This window comes from Phascolarctos cinereus, unplaced genomic scaffold (assembly GCF_003287225.1).
Source record: "Phascolarctos cinereus isolate Bilbo 61053 unplaced genomic scaffold, phaCin_HiC Scaffold_3;HRSCAF=262, whole genome shotgun sequence".
NCBI lineage: Eukaryota > Metazoa > Chordata > Mammalia > Diprotodontia > Phascolarctidae > Phascolarctos > Phascolarctos cinereus.
This window is the reverse complement of record NW_027555736.1, coordinates 60,564,536-60,583,763: the sequence shown is the minus strand read 5'-3', so window position 1 is coordinate 60,583,763 and position 19,228 is coordinate 60,564,536. Positions and strand designations below refer to the sequence as shown.

The window sequence follows — 19,228 nt, the reverse complement described above, 5'->3', positions numbered from 1 at the left end:
CCGTGCTGACCTTGGCCTCTCCTTATATATCTATAGTATCCTTTCAATGAATGAGTGAATTATCTGGGGGACTGTTTATTCAATACCCTTTAAAGAAGACAACCTAGAATCATCACTGCAGCCTCGAAAGAAGAAATAAAACAAATGGATGCCTCATGTACTCCCTGCTCCATTATGGGTCTTAGCCTTTGAACCAGGAGAAACTAAAATATTAATGGTACCTTAAATTTGCATATACGGTCTTTATGCTTTTCAAAGTATGTCCACATCCATCCTATCAGTCAATCCTCAGAACAGCCATGTGAGGCTTTTTTATCTCCATTTGGCAGATGTTGAAACTAAAACTCAGAGGTGAATTACCCAAGGTCATATAGCTAGATAAAGCAAAGAGTCTCACTCCTTTACAATATTGCACCTCCCCAAAAGCTTCTCATTTTAGGTTTGGTTTTGACTGAATCTGAGCTTGTGAGTGACAAGTTCATCTGCTTCGGACAGACACAAGCTTCTGGACCAAGAGCAATGGATAGCAACCAACAGAAATCACTAATTCACCCTACACTTGGTAACCTAAAACAAACGTTGGTCTTTTCAAACCTACTTTAAAAAATAGGCTAAGAAAACAAAAACAAAAACTGGTTATCTCCACAAGCTTCTGGGCTAGCTTCACAAAAAGTATATTCTCTATCTTCTCAGCCCTTCTTCCTTCTTGTCCTAACCCCTAAACTACCCAAGTTGCAGCAAAATACAGCAAGCTCCCCATTGTTCAAGAATACAAGCAATTGGATGTGGCCATCCTGCATCAATTTTGTCAATGAGGAAGACTAAACAGCTGCTGGGGTCTGTATATACCAGTCCTTACAAAACAGGGATTTATTAGCATCCACTTTGACTGGTTAAGGGAAGTGGAATTCTAAAGCTATAAATCAGAGCCATGAAAGTATTCCTTTGTTCTCAAATGAATCAATAAGCCAGGCACTGCTGATAAATGGCAAATGGAGGTGGAGTATCCATAAATTCACAATGAATATGATTACATTTCATCTTCTAAGCAAGCTCTCACTTCTGTCTTTGAAAAATTAACTAACCACTATTTTGCATGGATCAACAAAACTGTCATCTACCCCTTCTACACCAAACCCCAAGCATCTCATAATACTACTAAGTCCCAGGGTCTCAAACATGATACAATCATAGAACATCAGAGCTAGAAAGAAGCAGAGAGATCATCTAGTATTAATTCAGCCCTCTCATTTTATAATTGATAAAAGTGAGGCCCAGAGAAGTGATGGGATTTGCCCAAGTAATAGCAACGCTGACACTCAAGACCCAAACCTAGTGATCTTTTCATTACACCAAGCTCCTGATGTCACATACGTGTACTTCGGCATATCAGAGTACTTATTCTCAGTAAAAGGTTGTTTGTCATATTCATTTAGTCCCCAAATCAAACAAATAAACAAAAAAACCCTTCAACTGTATGGACAGTACACTCATAGCATTCACAGGACTGCTAATATAAGACACAGTGAAACAGATCTGGCTTATGATGTTGTCTGTGCCTGAAACATTACAGATGCCTTAGCAATTTCCCTTTGGTAAAGTTATTTGGGAAATCAGTGAATTGATTCTTAAATTTTATAGTCTTGCACTTTGAAATCTGGTCTGGAGCCAACAGATGATTTACAAGTCTTCATGAATCATGACCAAACATGACCAAAAAGATTGTGAATACATTCAGCATCACAAAGTCACCCTAAAAATACCTATGTGCTCACCACTGTGCTGCACTGTAATTGATTTAGATATGCTATCCATGTAGTGATGGAACATGCTCTTGGAGATGTTCCAGTAGTGCCCCAGATATGTGTCTGATCCCACCATTCTCAATGTCCCACTGGAAACCAAAATCAAATATTTGTGACCCATCTACCAAGGGTTGTAATGTAGCTGATGACCATGGCATAGTGAACAGAAACCATCCATCCCATGTGAGTTTGAAGCTAAGATCTATTATTTTAAAATAAATAGCTTATATTATTTGGAGGGAGTCTCAAAAGTCTTATCTCAATTGTAAGATCTAACAGCTTATAATTGGGAACCTCACAATTCTGTAAGGCAGGAAGGACAAGAATTATCCCCATTTTCCAGCTGAGGAAACTGAAACTCAATTTCCTTAGCCTGTTGAATATTATAATAATTAAAATATAGTTAATCCTTAATTAACCTCATACAGATTAATTTTAAGCTTATTTATCTATCACCAACTCCTTTAAATTACTAGAGAGCTCAAGGTGTTAGAGCAGTCCTTTTCCTCCTTCTCATTACCATTATCACCATCATCTTCATGCAACCCACCATGCCCTCTTTCCCCAAAACTTTAAAATCCATTTATTGGGAATTTTTGAGGGTTGAATATGTTTTTGATTTATTGATGAAAGTCAATGAGAAACTAGAATTCATTTAATAGTAACTTACTTTACAACCAATTTTGTTGGACATCATCAGTTCTATAAAACAAGACATGCCTTGCCTCTATTGGAATTTTATTTACTAAGTTCACAAAACAACATGGGGAAAGGCAATGCTTTCTTCTGTTCTATATTTCTTCCTAATGGACTTTTTGTTTGCTCAAGAATGACACGATATTCATGTTAAAAGGGAGAACTAGGAAGAAGATGGGATGAGGAGACGCCATTTTGGAATTGGAATACGTCAGTCAATAAGCACTTATTGAACACCTACCTTGTGCCAGGCATTGTGTGCAGTGCTAAGGATACAATGAAGCCCACATCTCCTGCTTTCAAGGACCTCACAGTATAATGGGGGAGACAACAAGTAAGCAGCTGTGCTAAACAAGCTACATACAGGATCAATTAGAGATAATCAATAGAGGGAGGCACTAGAGAATAAGTGTGGCTGGTTCTATCAAGGAGTCAACAAACATTGTTATATAGTCAGTATAACTGCAGATCAGAAAGAGAAGGGTTGACACTTAACACTTACTAGCTACTTGACCTTGGGCAAGTCACTTAACCCTGATTGCCTCACCAAAAAGCAAACGACAGAGAGAGAGAGAAAGAGAGAGAGAGAGAGAGAGAGAGAGAGAGAGAGAGAGACAGAGAGAGAGAGAGAGAGAGAGAGAGAGAGAGAGAGAGAGAGAGAGAGAGAGAGAGAGAGAGAGAGAGAGAGAGAGAGAGAGAGAGAGAGAGAGAGAGAGGTCATGTAAGGACACAAGGCTACAACTAGGATGGAGAATCCAGGACTTTTCCCAAGTACCAGCATCTAAGGGCACTATTTCCTCCCTCCTAAGATTCAGAGACCTTTTTCTTTATGCCTCAAGGTCCTCTGCTGGTCTGTGCTCAACAAGAGTTGAACAGGAAGGGGGAATGGGATCATTACCAAGGAAATAGTCATGGGTAGACCACCCTTTATCCCACTACTGCTGCATAGGCCTATGTTTTCCACAAGGTTTGAAGAAAGGCTACCCAGGAAAAGGGTCAGGAAGTGTAGTCATTGCCAACAGACATAGGTGAAGAAGCAAGCAGCAGGGGGCAGCTTCTCTGGGAAAGTAGGAGGGTTTCTCTTCATTAGGTGCAAACAGAAGAAAGTGGCAGTATACGTCCAGACATTCCAAAAACTAGCCCAGGGACCAGCAGCAGTCTAGGGAGCTGTCTCTCAGCTATAACTGGATTGTGAAGAGGAAGCCCTTCATGGGCTCCACACTGGAGAAGGGGGAGACACTTTAAGCAAGGTAAGGCCAGGGAAGGGATATGTGGCATGCCTTCCTACGGATGCTTCTGCCTCCCTCATCTGGTGGACTTTTCTTTCAAGCAGACTGAAGCACAAGGTGAAGAAGCAGACAGATCTGAATTATGAATGGAGATAGCCAGTGAACAAAGAGTGAACAGTTCAGGGAATGCACTTCAGAATGAAACTAGGATGTCTAAGAGGACATCAAGCTATTAACTTCCCCAAGTATGATGGCAGGAGTTGAGGTAGAGGAGAGGAAGACTGTAACCCAGGTATTGAATTCTTTCAAAAAGGCTGTCATACCATCTGCCACAATAAATTCAAAATGGAAGTGTGACCTAAATATTGATTATCATACCATAAGAAACTTAGAAAAGAAGCAGATCATATCCCATTCACAGATATAAGGAGTGAATTCTTTAACAATTAGTGAATAGATATGAATAAAAAGATAAAACAGATAATGTTGATCATATAAAATTGAAAAGCTTTTAACATGAATGAAGTCAATGCAATTAGGATAAGAAGGGAAGCAGTCAATGAAAAAAAAAGTATTTGTACAAAATCTATGGTAACAGAGTAATATCCAAGATATAGAGATACCTACCAGAAATACAAAAGACCCAAAGCTATTCTCTAATAGGTAAGTGGTCAAAGGATATAAACATTCTCAAAAGAAGTGCAAACAATTAACAAACATATGAAAGATTTCTCCAAATGGCTAATAAGAGAAATGCAAATGGAGACAACTCCGAGGTTTTACCTCACATGAGACCTAGAAAGTTCACAAAAGTGACAAAAGATGAAAACAATGTTGGAGGCATTGTGGAAAGACAGGAATACGCATGTATTGCTGGTGAAGCTATCAATTAGTTCAACTATTCTGGAAGTCAGTTTGGAATTAGGCTAAGAAAATAACTCACGTGCTCATACCCTTTAACGCAAGAGATTCCTCTACTGCTCAGCATATGCACCAAGGAGATAAGGTCCTATGTATACCAAAATATTTATAATTGCATTTTTGTGATAATAAAGAACTGGAAACAAAGCAGATGCCCCTTGACTAGGAAAGGGTTTAACAGCCTGTGAAAAATGAATTTATGGCTGTGCTTATCCATAAGACACAAAAGAAGATGAATATATTGAAGCATGTGAAACTTACATGAACTAATGCAAAGTGAATCATGAAAACACTACATACAATGACAATGTGAATGTAAAGAACAACAAAAGTCAATAATGAAAGTTTCATAATTATAGTGGCTGAGAATGGTTTGGTAAAAAAGATATGATAAGTTGTCTCCCACTGCTCTGATGCTGAGAGGTCTGAGGCCATCAGTGTACAACACCATGTCAGTCATTTTCTAATATACTGGTTAGTTTTGCTGAACTTTTCACTTCTTTTTGAGAATTTATTCTACAAAGGATGGCTTTTGGGGAGGGAAAAAAAAGAGAAATACACTAAAAATCTAAGTGAAATAAAAACAAAAGATACCAATAAAATTTATTTTAAAAAATAATTCTTGCATTATCTATTTCATTGAATTGTTTTGAGTAAAGGAGATAATGTATATAAAGTGCTTTGTAATCTTAAGTTGCTATATTTAAATAAGGTGCTATACCTACATATACATGTGTGTGTGTGTGTGTGTGTGTGTGTGTGTGTATGTGTGTGTGTGTGTGTGTGTATAATTTAGAAGAAAAAAAGTTGTTGGCAACATTGGAGAAGATATTCTCATCAGAGCAGTATGGTAGAAGTCAGGTTGCAAGAAGTGAGGAATGAGTGGGTGATGCAGACGACATGTCATTGGAAAACGTCATTGTTTCAACTGCATTTTGGGAAAGCCAGCCTAGAGTTAACATCCCCTGAAAGAACTGCCTGCCATGACTACTTTCTTTCACCTCACTCCAACACATGGAGCGCTCATTTTAGCCTCCACACTTTTGCTCATACTATTTCTATGCAGAGACTGCTCCACATCACTTTTTTCCCTTATAAATATTATCCATCCATTCAAGGCAAAGCACCAGCCATGTTTTAATCTTACCTCCTTAATTAGATCATAAACTCTGCAAGGATGTATTTCTTCTGTTTCTCCAAGTACAGACCTAGCCTCATTATGTTCAATTAAGATTTAAAGATTAATTAACCCAAGCAATAAAAATAAAATGGATTTGACAAGTGATTAAAGAGACACTAAAATTTCAAGCCTCCCCAAAGTCCTTTTCCAATGCTCTAGAATGGCAGTGAGGTGACTAGTCATCACTGAGGTAGCTTCTCAAAAGCTATCCCCACAGAACGCAAACTCCTACAAATACTGCCATTTTATAAGAGCTTCATATATGTTCCTTGCTACAAACCACGTCTATTTCCCAAGGACCTAGCTAAGTGCAGAAAAGCTCATCATCAGTTGATTGGACATTTACTGATGAATTACTTTGGCCATAGTAATCCATGAAATAAAACAAAACAAAATAAACACTAAATGGCACTCAGTACTACCAAGTGGATCCCTCCCATTACTGCAGTAATGGTGGCAAAGTGGCAAGAAGGAAGTCAAAGGGTGCTAAGAATCATACATTTTTAGACAATTTGTAACCACTAATGGTTGTATTCAAAATCTGACATCCTTCTTCAATGACCAGTGAGTGGGCATAGTATTGGAGGAATATCTATACTGCTATCCTCACTACTGATGACATCAGAAAACAAAAACTTTTACAGGCAAATAAAGAAGTCAGTAGATCTGGTTTTATCATGTGTCCAGAAGTAAAAAGAAGCATTTCCTTGGAATTTGATCATCTCATATTATAATGTTCATGATATTTGGGAGAAAAAAGGCCCATGAAAATTAATGCAGCTTGTGCACTAATAGCCATTGCAGAGGAAATAAAGAAATTCTGCAAAAAACCAATAATAAACAATAACAATACCTGATTATTAAATACATGTTGATTTATTATTATTGCTATTTATTAGACAAGACACCTAACTAGACACTACGTTGTGAGGCTGTTGTTACAATGATAGCTCGTTAATGAACAAATCTGGATTGACTATGAGTATGAGAACATATACACAAGCAGACTTCCAAGATCCCAATGGGCCAAATTCAATGAGGTGAAATTCAGTAGGGATAAGTTGTATTACAAGGACTTTTAAAAAAAAATCAAGTTCACAATAAAGTACAATACTGGAGGGCAGGGGGCTAGATAGCTCTGAACAAGATCTAGGGCTATTAGTGGACTATAAGCACAACAGTGTGTTGCTATGATGACATAGGCAGCAAAGCAAATCAATTAAACTGTAGACTAAATAAAGAAAGGAATAATGTACACAGCTGGGGAGGATACAGTCCCACTATACTCTTCCCCACTTAGAACACATCTAGAGAAACATATATTAGGTATAGAATAAAATCTGAAGAGGGTCTGGAAGAACACAACGGAAGAGTGAAGACCCTGAATATCAAGTCACATGGGAAGTGAATGTAGGATTGAAATAATTTACCCTGAAGACAAGACAATGATAAGTACTTCAAAAAGAGCAGTTCAAGGGCTATCATAAAGAAAAAGGATTAGGCTCATTCTGCTTGGCCCTAGTTAGGAGAAATGGAAAGAGCCAATGGACTAATTTAGATGTGAAGTAAAGAAAATCTTCCCAGATAGCACAGCCATTCCAAAATGGAATGAGGCGGGGAGTTCCTATTCATTGGAAGTTACCAAGCAAAGACTGGATGTCAATTTGTCAGGTCTATGGCAGAAGGAATTCTTTTTAGGGTACAAGCTGGGCTAAATGGATGCTGAGGTCCCTTCCACCTTTGAGATGCTGTAATTATATCACTTGGTGGGCAGATATCTTCCAGTTGAAGCAATTCCACACTAGTGAATGGTTTTTAAAACCTTTTTGTTTTCTCTAAGGCACTTACCTTATACTTGTTCAACATGTATAAATAAATTGGAGTAATACAGAATCCACCATTTCCTTAAAGATTCTGACTCCCATTCCTCTGACAGATCTTAGCAATAAAGAATCAAAAGAGTTGAAAGAGACTTTAAAGATCATTTGTACTACTCATTCAAAAAAATGAAAAAAAAAAAGGTCCAAAAGAACTGAAATACTTTTCCCAAGGTCACACCAAATCAATGATAAAGTCAGAAATAGCCTTCAGAGCTCCTGACTTTCAACGTAGGCATCGAGTTGGCATGGTGCCTAGAATGCTTGAGTTGGAGTCAAGATGACTTTGGGTTTCAGTTCTGTCCCCAGAAATTTACTACCATGTGACCCTAGGCAAATTACTTGATTTCTCAGCCTCAGTTCCCTAATCTGCAAAATGGATGTAATAATAGCACCTCTCTCTCAGAGTTGTGAGAATCAAATGAGATAAATGTTTTGCAATCTTTAAAGTACTATACAAATGGGGCAGGTAGATGGTGCAGTGGATAGAGCACTGGCCCTGGATTCAGGAAGACCTTAGTTCAAATATGGCCCCAGACACTTGATACTTACTAGCTGTGTGACCCTGGGCAAGTCACTTCACCCCACTGCCTTGCAAAAAAAAAAAAAAGTCCTTTTCTGTCCAACATCTTAGCTTGGAGGTGGCAGCAACGGGAGTTCCTGAAGCCTCACCATGCCGCCCAAGGATGATAAGAAGAAGAAAGATGCCGGCAAGTCAGCCAAGAAGGACAAAGATCCCATGAACAAGTCTGGGGGCAAGGCTAAGAAGAAGTGGTCCAAGGGAAAAGTTCGAGACAAGCTCAACAACCTGGCTCTGTTTGACAAAGCAATGTATGACAAACTCTCCAAGGAGGTCCCCAACTATAAACTTATCACCCCTGCAATAGTCTCCAAGAGACTGAAGATCTGGGGTTCTCTAGCCCAGAACTGCTTAGTAAAGGTCTGATTAAGCTAGTTTCCAAACACAGAGCACAAGTGATCTATACCAGGAACACCAAGGGTGGAGATGCTCCAGCTGCTGAAGATGCATGAAATGGTTCAACATTTGTGTACATTTTCAAAAATAAACTTACTGAACTAAAAAAAAAAGTACTATACAAATGCTTATCATTGCTATTACTGCTGCTGCTGGTACTGCTACACCACCATGTTCCTCTCACAAAGATATATACATACACACATACTATATATATATATATATATATATATATACATATATAACGTGTGTGTGTGTGTGTGTGTGTGTGTGTGTGTGTGTGTATCAGCCTACATGATAGCTTGATGAAATAGAAGGGGAAAACCATTAGAAAGTAACTAAAGCTTAGGGGCCCAATGATATTGAATCAAGAGGGAAAAGATTCAAAAATGTTTTAGATGCTTGGTATGATATGAAAAACCACATACAACACCCTGTGGTGACTTTTACAACAACACAGAGAAAACTACCCTGGAAAGATGTACTAGAGTTGAATCCTGGCACCTCTTTAAGTAATAAGCAACTAAAAAGTTCCAGTAAAGTAACTCACATTTCTCCAAGCACTTAGGAAAAAAAGATCAAGTAAGCGAGTGGGGCTCAGAGATGGCCTTTGTATTGATGTTTCAGAAAGCAGGCATCTTTTTCTCAAAGAAAGTAATTTAAATTAGTAGACTCTTACTAACCTTATTATTACTAATAAAAACAGTTTGATGAAATGGACAAAGGCATTCCTATTTGTTAAATGAGTGAAAAACAGTTACCAACAGTTACCAAAAAGTATTAGAAAAGTCTGCTTTATAATCATTAGCTCTTACTCTCTATTTTATTAAAAACTGATTAAGGTTTTAAAAACAATGACACCCTATAACCTCAAAAAAAATCTATATAATTTGTATTCATCATAAAAGTAATGAAAGTTTACTATATCATTGACTTTACCACATAAAGAAGGAGCATAGCATATGACAGAGTGATAAACTTGGAGTTAGGAAGACCCAGGTTCAAATTCCACCTGTGATGCTTGGTTGATTGGTTATTATCCTTTGTTCTCAAAGAAGACCAAAATGACATCATTATGTTGGGGTCAAGGTATAGTGTGTCTGACTGTGGCTAATAAGATCAATATAAGCTCAGAAGACTCTACCATAGGTTGGGCACAAATAGTTCATACAAACATTTGGAGTGGAGACGTCCCTAAATTTGTGCATCTCACTTTTCTTTTGAGCTACTGCAATTCTAATTTTCTCATAGAGCACAGCACATACTTTGATGTGGGCATGCCATGCTAGGTGGTCCTGTGCCATTGTCTTCCCCGTCTCACAATTGATTCCAAAATTCTTCAGAGACCTTGACAGCATCCTTGTATTGCTTTTTTCTGATCTCCATATGAATGCTTGCCTTGTGTGAGTTTTTAATAAAAGTCTTTTAAGTAAACATACTTTTGGCATTGAATGTGGCCAGCCCCTTAGAGGTGTGTTCTCTGCAGTAGAGTGTGAATGCTTGGCAGTTCAGCTCGACAAAGGACCTCACTGTTCAGTACCTTATCTTGCCAGGTGATCTTCAGAATCTTCCTAAGACAACTGAAATGGAAATGATTCAGTTTCCTGGCATGGTGCAGGCATGCTGTCCTGGTTTCACAGGCATTCAACAATGAGGTCTGCAAAACGGCTCTGTAGATCTTCAGTTTGGTAGGTAGTCTAATAACTCTTCTGTCCCATATTTTTCCTTTGGAGCCTCCTAAACACTGAGCTAGCTCTGTCAATGTATGCCTCAACCTCATCATCTACGTGTACCTCCCTGGAAGATAATACTACCAAGGTAAGTGAACTTATCCATAGCTTTCAAAATTTCTCCATTTGCTGTAACTGAGAGTTCCATGTATGGATGGTGTGGTGCTGGCTAGGGGAGAACCTCTGTTTTCTTGGTGTTAACTGTCAGGCCAAAATTAGCACAAGCAGCAGAGAACTGATCATACGTCATGACATCTCAGCTTCAAAGGCTGCACTGAACACATAAGCATCTCTGATACTTACTACTTGTGTGTCGGCAGACAATCTATCGATGCCTCAGTTTCCCTATCTGCAAAAGAGGAACAAAACAGTATCTGTCTTATAGGGTGGTTGTGAGGCTCCAATGAGATAATTTAATGTAATATATTTTGTAAACTGTAAAGGACTTCAGAAATATCAATTGTCATCACTATAGTGATACAAAGGGTTATTGAGCAAATTCCCTTACTTGACAATCCCAATATTGTAGGCCTCAATTTTTACCATTTATTAAATCAACCAGATTTGATTTAATATTAGAACTATAATTAATTATATTTATCACAAAACTGACAAAAATCATATAATCATATTAATAGATACAGAAAAGGCTTGACAAAAATACACACATTTCTGTTAAAAAAAAACCACTAGAAAACATAGTAGTAAAGGGACCTTTCCTTAAAAGGATAAATAGCATAGATCTAAAACTAACACCTATCATTTTATTGTGATAGAGATAATCTAAAATCCTTTTCAATAAATTCAGGGGTAAATGTCCATTGTTACTACTCCTATTGACATAGTACTAGAAATGCTGGTTGCAGCACTAAGCCAAGCAAAAGAAATTGAGAAAATAACCATAGGTAAAGAAGAAATAATATTATCACTTTTTCCAGATGATATTAAAGAAGTCTAAAGAATCCACTAAAATTAATTGAAATAATTAATAACTTCAACCACCTTGCAGGATAGAAAAGAAAACCACAAAATCATTAGCCTTTTTATATAAGATGAATAAAACCAAGCAGGAAGAGATATATAGAAAAATCTATATAAAATTACTACCAAGTGTAAAAAATACTTGAGTCTACCTTTCAAGATACACATAAGAACTTCATAAATGCAACTTTTTTTCAGCCGTTTTCAGTCATATCTGGCCCTTTGTGACCCTATTTGGAGTTTGGGGGTTGGTTTGTTTTGTTCTATTTTGTTTTGTTTTTGGCAAAGATATGAGACTACTTTGCCATTTCTTTTTCAGCTCATTTTACAAATGAAGAAACTGAAGCAAACAGGGTTAAGTGACTTGCCCAGGGTCATACAGCTGTTAAGTGCCTGATGAGTCTTAATGAGTCCAGCCACTATATTCTATATACTACACCACCTACCAGCCCTGTAAATGCAACTACAAACGATAATTTATAGAAATAAAGACCAGCCTAAATTTTAGGGAAAGTATTAATTGCTCATGGGTAGAACAAGCAATAATAAAAATGACAACGTTACCTAAATTAATTTACTTATTAAATGCCATATTAACCATATTACCAAAAGATTACTGTATAGAACTAGAAAATAAAATAACAAAATTCACCGGGAGCAAAAAGATCAAGAACCTCAAGAGAAATGATGAAAATAAATGCTTGAGGGAAGTGCAATCTGAAATCAGATTACAAAGCAGTATCTATCAAAACAATATGGTACTGGTTTGATACTGGTTAAAAAAAATTGTTGAGTTGAACAGATTAGGTACACAACATAAAGATGAAAATGGATTCCATAAATACAAAGACCCCAGCTACTGGGATAACCACTATTTTATGAAAAACTGCTAGAAGTATTGAATCACAGTACACAAGAAATAAGATTTATACCAACACCTCACATCTCACACAAAGATGAACTCCAAATGAGTTAATGACCTAGATATGAAAGGTCATATCATAAACAAATTAGAGGGGAAATATGAGGGGAAATTACCTATCAGATCTATAGATAGAAGAAAAGTTCATGATCAAAGAATAAACAATCACAAAACAAAATAATTTTGATTACATACAATTTTAAAAGTTTTTACACAAACAAATCCAATAAAGCTAAAAGTAAAAGTAAAACAATTGGGGAAAAATCTTTGTAGTAAGTTTCTCTGATAAAGGCCTCATTTCTAAGATAAAGAAAGAATTGATTCAAATTTATGGGAATAAAAGCTATTCCCAAAATGATAAACAGCTTAAAGATACTAACAGGTTATTCTCAAGGGAAGAAACCCAAGTTATCTATAGCCATACGAAAAAAAATGCTCCAAATCACTCCTAGAAAAATGTGAATTAAACAAATCTGAGACCTCATGTTGCACTCCTCAGAGTGGTAAAGGTGACAAAAATAAACAAACAAAAAATGATGGAAGGGCTATGGTAAAACAGGCACACTGATGCACTGCTGACAGTCTTGGGATGGATAAAACCATTTTGGAAAGCAATTTGGCATTATACACAAAAAGTTATTACACAATGCATGCTCTTTGACCCAGCAATATCACTGCTATGCTTACACCCAGAAGAGATCAAAGAAAGAGGAAAAGGATGTATATTTACAAAAATATTTATGGTAGCTCTTTTTTGTAGTAATAAAAAACTTGAAAGTAAGAAGCTACCCATAAATTGAGGAGTGGTTGAATAAGTTATGGTATAGGAAGGAAATGTATGATTTCAAAAACATGTGGACTTACAGGAACTGATGCAGAGTGAAGTAAACAGAACCCATAGAACAATTCATACTATAGCTTCAATATTATGAAGATGACCAATTTTAAAGACTTTCATAAACTGATAAAAAATGAAATAAGCAGAACCAGAAGAACAAGTTATACAATAACAACAGCACTATAAAAAAAAAAAACTTGGAAAACTGTTAAGAACTGATTGACAAAATGACCATTCATGATTCCAGTGGGCCAGTAATGAAAAATGTTATACAAGTGATGGATTTAGAGAGCAGAATGAGAAACATATATATATATATATTCACATTCTCTCAGTATAATTTGTTTTGCTATACATGTTAAAATGAATTTGTTCTTTTTTTTCCAGTGAGATGAGGAGAGAAAAAAATAGATTTCTCTTAATTTAAAAAAAAATAACAGGATGGAGGTGATACAGATAAAGAATATTGTATATATTTTCAGATTAGGTTCACTGAATTATTCATTTTACTTGTTTTACTTTGTTACAAGAGACTTCTCAAAATCAAAACTGCCTACAATTGTATGAAAAAATGTTCTAAATCACCATTAATTAGAGAAATGCAAATTAAAATATCTCTGAGGTATCACACCACACCTATCGGATTGGCTAATATAAGAGAAAAGGAAAATGACAAATTTTGGAAGGGATGTGGGAAAAACACTATTTGCACTGTTGGTGGAATTATGTACTAATCCAACCATTCTGAAGAGCAATTTGGAACTATGGCCAAAGGGTTATAAAGCTGTGCTTGCTTATCTTTTGACCCAGCAATACCCCTACTAGGTCTATATTAAAAAGAGATTAAAAAAGGAAAAGGTCTTATATTACAAAAACATTTATAGCAGCTCTTTTTGTGGTAGCAAAGAATTGGAAATTGAGAGGATGCCCATCAACTGGGAAATGGCTGAACAAGCTGCAGTATGTGATTGTGATAGAATAGAAGTGTGCTGTAAGAAACGATGAGCAGGATGCTTTCAGAAAAACCTGGACTTACCTGGATTGATGCAAAGTAGAGTGAGCAGAACTAGGAGAACATTGTACACAATAACAGCAACGTAACAGTAACAGTATGGTGATCAACTATGGTGACTTGGCGATTCTCAGCAATAAAATGATCCAAGACAATTCTAAAGAACACAGGATGTAAAATATTGTCCACCTCCAGAGAAAGAACTGATGGAATCTGAATGTAGATTTGACGCACTTCCATATTAGTTGCGTGAAAAAAAACAGACCAAAAAATCCCAAGAAAAAATAAAGTAAAATCACAATATGCATCAAATTGCCTGTCTTCTCAATGATAGGGGAGGGAAAGGAGAGTAGGAGAGAATTTGGGACTCAAGATTTTAAAAAACGAAAGTTAAAATTTGTTTTTATATGTATTTGGGGAAAAATAAAATTTTAAAATTCAAAAAAAAGAATTTAAGTGGGATTGAGAGGAAGGAAAAACAATGTGGTCTAAGTTTCATAAGAGTGTAATGAGTTTTGCCTTGCAGAAAGATTAGTAGTTAAATTATGTGATAGGCGGGAAAAAGATCACCAATTCCTTTCTCACCAAGCTTCATGTTAGTTTCCTGTCCTCTTAAAATATATTCCAGCTTGATCCAGAACTGAACAAATGTTTAACCAAGGGAGAAAAATCACATATGATCTCTTGTGATCTGAACACTAAACATGTATTAATTCAGGCCAAATTGGTTTAGATTTTTGGTTGCTGTTCAGTTGTTTCAGTTGTGCCTGAATCTTCATGACCCCATTTGGGGTTTTCATGGCAAAGATGCTGAAGTGGTTTGCCATTTCCTTCTCCAGCTCATTTTACAGATGAGGAAACTGAGACAAACAGGGTTAAGTGACTTGCCCAAGGTCACATGGCTAGTAAATGTCTAAAGCCAGATTAAAACTAGGGAAGATGAGTCTTCCTGACTCCAGGCCTGGTACTCTATGCAGCATGGCACCAACTAGCTGCCTCAAATTTTCAGCAGTCATCATAATATTGATGCATATGAAGCTTGTGATTAACTGACTCAGGAAGTCTGGATGTATAGCAGATACATCACTTGGATTTGAGTTGGAAAAACCCAAGTCTGAATGTTGTGTCTGACACTAGTTGTGTCATCCTAAACACTACACACTATCTTAGACATTGCATTGTTCTAGACAGGGCACTGAATTTTTTTCAGCCTTTTTTCCTCAAATGTAAAATGGGAATAATAATAAACCAACCTTAAGGGTTGTTATATATATCAAATGGGATAATAAATGTAAAGCACTATGATAAATTTAAAGGTTTATATAAAATTTAGCTGTTAGTTATTATTAATGAAGTTCCCCTAGATCTTTCATCAAATAAATATCTGTAAAGCTAGGTCTTTCCCACAAATGTGCAATTGGGCATTAAAAATACTAATAAAAACTAAGCAAAACAAAACCCAAGAGGTTTCTCCCAAAAGGAGTAATTGTAAATGTAATATAAAAACAAAATACATCAATACATTTTTTTCAAGATACTGTAGGTTTCATTCCTTATTAAGGCCTTTAATACCAATTAGAAGATCCCATTAATAAAAAATTATTTGGCAATAGCATAGCTTCTCAAAATGGGAGAAAGCCTAATTTCTGCTATTTTTCAAATCAATTACTTATTCATTTCACTTCTCAGTAGGATGATGCTGGCAATAACATTAAGAGAAAGAAATTGAAGGCATAAAGTTAGGCAAAGAGGAGACAAAACTATCCCTATTTGATTATGACATGATAATTTACTTGGAAAGTCCTAGAGAATCATCAAAGAAACAATAAATAGCATTGGCAATGTAGCAGGATACACAGGCCATTCAAAATAACCAAAATGCATTGAATATCTGGGAGTCCATCTACCAAGGTACACTCAAAATCTGAATGAATGAATGAAATGATGAACAAGAGAAAAATAATTATTAACCCACATGGCAAATATTGCGCTAAACACCAGAGAAACAAATACCAATAAAAAATCCCTTTTATCTAAAAGGGTACATACTCTAATGGGGAAAACAGCACAAACAGGTCAAAGATCTTTAGAAAGGAGTGTTTAGGTTTGGGAATAAAATGGGGAGATGGTGAGATTGGGGAGATATGGGTATTGTAACAACAGGGCCAACAAGAGGGCAGCTAACCTGTCCTTTTCAAAAGCAAGAGTAGTATTTGATTTTTTTTTTAAGAGCAAGGGGTTGAAGAGAGATTTACCCTTTCTATACACTTACGTGTAGCAGGGTGAATTATAAGGAGATGGTGAAACATGGCCAGGTTTAGGGCTACCTCAATATATAATGGACTCTCACTAATTACAACAGCAGAGTCCCAGGATGGAAATTGAAAAGCTGAGTGCCCAGATAATAAAAGTGACAATACTAGCTAAATTAACTTACAGATTTAATGCTATACCAAACTACCAAGGGGATACCTTAAAGAGCTGGACAAAATAATTGGAAAATTCATCCGGTGGAACATGAAGGGAAATAATGAAAAAAAGTAGGAATGAAGGACAATAGCTTTTCCAGAACCCAAATTATGATGTAAAGAAGTAATAACAACTATTTCATATGGATTTAAAAATATGAAAGGGAGTCCTAGCAGAACAAACTAGATAAGAACCAGAACAACTAAGACCAACAATACAGAATACAATAAACTCAAAGACATTAATTATTTGAGGAAGAACTTTTTTTTCCCCCACAAAAACTGCTCAGGAAACTAGAGAGCAATTTGATAGAAAATAGGTTTAAGGCAAACACCACAATAAACTTAAAATGAACACATGATCTAATTATTAAAGTTAAAAAGAGAGAACCAGACCCAGTATCTGTCACTCACTAGGTGGGGAATATTTTTTAAAATACTTTTTTGGTGTGTATATGTATATATATGATATTTTTTCAGTCACTTATATTTCTCACTCTCTCCTCCCCCTCCCAGAGAGCCATCATGTATAAAGAAGTATAATGGAAGAAAAAAAAAATCTGCAAAGCTAACAACCCATCCAGAAAGTCTAGCATTATATTTGGTGTCCTATACCTATGAACTCCTGCTTCTATAAAAGATAAGGTGTCTTCTCCTATCTGCTCCCTGGGGTCATGCTTGGTCATTATAGTTCAATAGCATTCAGCTCCTATTGCTTTATTTTTGTTGTTCTTCCCATTTACGTTGTTGTAGTTACGTATATTCTTTTCCTGGCTCTGCTTATTCACTGTGCATTAGTTCATATAAATCTTTCCATGCATCTCTGTATTCATCACGCTCATCATTTGTCATAGCACGCTAATATTCCTTGATATTCATGTACAATTTGTTTAGTCGAGGCCCCAATAAAAGTTTCTTTATACTTTGTTACAGGGAAAGAATGTTTTGTTCTTTTTTTTGGCGAGACAATTACGGTTAAGTGACTTGCCCAGAGTCACACTGCTAGTAAGTGTTGTGTGTCTGAGGGCGAATTTGAACTCAGGTCCTCCTGACTCCAGGGCTGGTGCTCTATCCACTGCGCCACCTACCTGCCCCTAGGGGAAGAATTCTTAACCAAAGCATAGAAGTGATCACAAAATATAAAATAATTTCAATTATACTAAATTGGAAAGCTTTCACATAAACAATTCTTCCAACTAGAATAAGAAAAGAAGCAGTCAACTGGGGAAAATCTTAGCTGCATACGGCATAATTATAATGCTCAAACTTGGCCCTAGAGAAGAGTCATAAGAATGTTACTCCTTCCATTCTTTGCAGAGGAGGGGGACAGATGTTGTTGTTCAGTTGTGTTCAGCTCTTTATGACCCCATTTGGGGTTTTCTTGGCAAAGATGCTAGAGTGGTTCGCCATTTCCTTCTCCAGCTCATTTTATAGATGAGGAACTGAGACAAACAGGGTTAAGTGACTTGCCCAGGGTCACATGGCTAGTAAGTGTCTGAGGCCAGATTTGAACTCAGGAAGACGAGTCCTCCAGACTGCAGACCCAGTACTCTACTCACTGCACCACCATATACAAATATGAAATGTTATATATGTATATGTACATATAAATGTATATAAACCTGGCTGATGTGATGGCTAGTTTTGTTGAACTGTTTTTTTCTCTCCTATTCATTACTAAAACGAATAGCTCTTTAGGTGAAGGGGAGTGATACATTAAGAAATTATAGTGATATAAAAACAAAATATAACAAAAATTTTATAGAGAAAAAACACAAGGAAAAAAAAAAAGAATAGACTTAACTATTAACCTCCGGCAAACATTTGCTAATTAGGGATATTTTCCCAGCACTTAGCAAGGTACATGGCATACTAACTCTGGTAAGGAAAATGTGATAGTTTATTTACAATATTCAAGGCACAGCTAGGTGGCGCAGTGGATAGAACACCTGGCCTGAAGTCAGGAGAACTTGAGTTCAAACTCGGCCTCAGACCAAACACTTGACACTTACTAGCTATGTGACCCTGGGCAAGTCACTTAACCCCAACTGCCTGAAAAAATAAAATAAAATACAACATTCAAATTCTGTTAAACAAATTAGAAAACCTTACCTGTTCTTACCACTTTCTACAAAATAAATGTTGCTTTGAAATTCAGACGTACAACTAAAAATTGTCATTCCATGACCTCGATTAAGATACTGAATATATATAACAAGGATGCTACACTGTAGCCTGAGTGGCAACAAGAGCCTGTATGCACTGGCAAAACCGAGTCTTATGAAACAGTAGCATAAACGTTCAGAAGAGCCTATCTTATAGGAAAACACGGGTCTCTTTAGACCACTGATTTATGTTCTGAGACATTCAGAATTCAAACTGCTATTCACATGACTAGAAGACCCACCAACCAGCTAAAGTAAATGAGTAATAGGTCTTCCTGGGGATTCAGAAGCTCAGCAAAGACAGATCTCAATCCTCAGCCAACTCTCCTTAGGACCAGAAAGTAAAGCTCTGAATTGTACTAACTTGTGAATTTTAAGATTAATCTGCCCAACTAAGGTGCCAAGAAAACAGTTTTGCTAAACTGGAA

The 19,228-nt window shown here is 36.5% G+C and overlaps 1 pseudogene; it reads left to right on the top strand.

Annotated features, from left to right (window-relative positions):
* The first annotated feature begins 8,378 nt into the window (after positions 1–8,378).
* Positions 8,379–8,797, top strand: LOC110221498 (small ribosomal subunit protein eS25 pseudogene; annotated as a pseudogene).
* Positions 8,798–19,228: the final 10,431 nt, after the last annotated feature.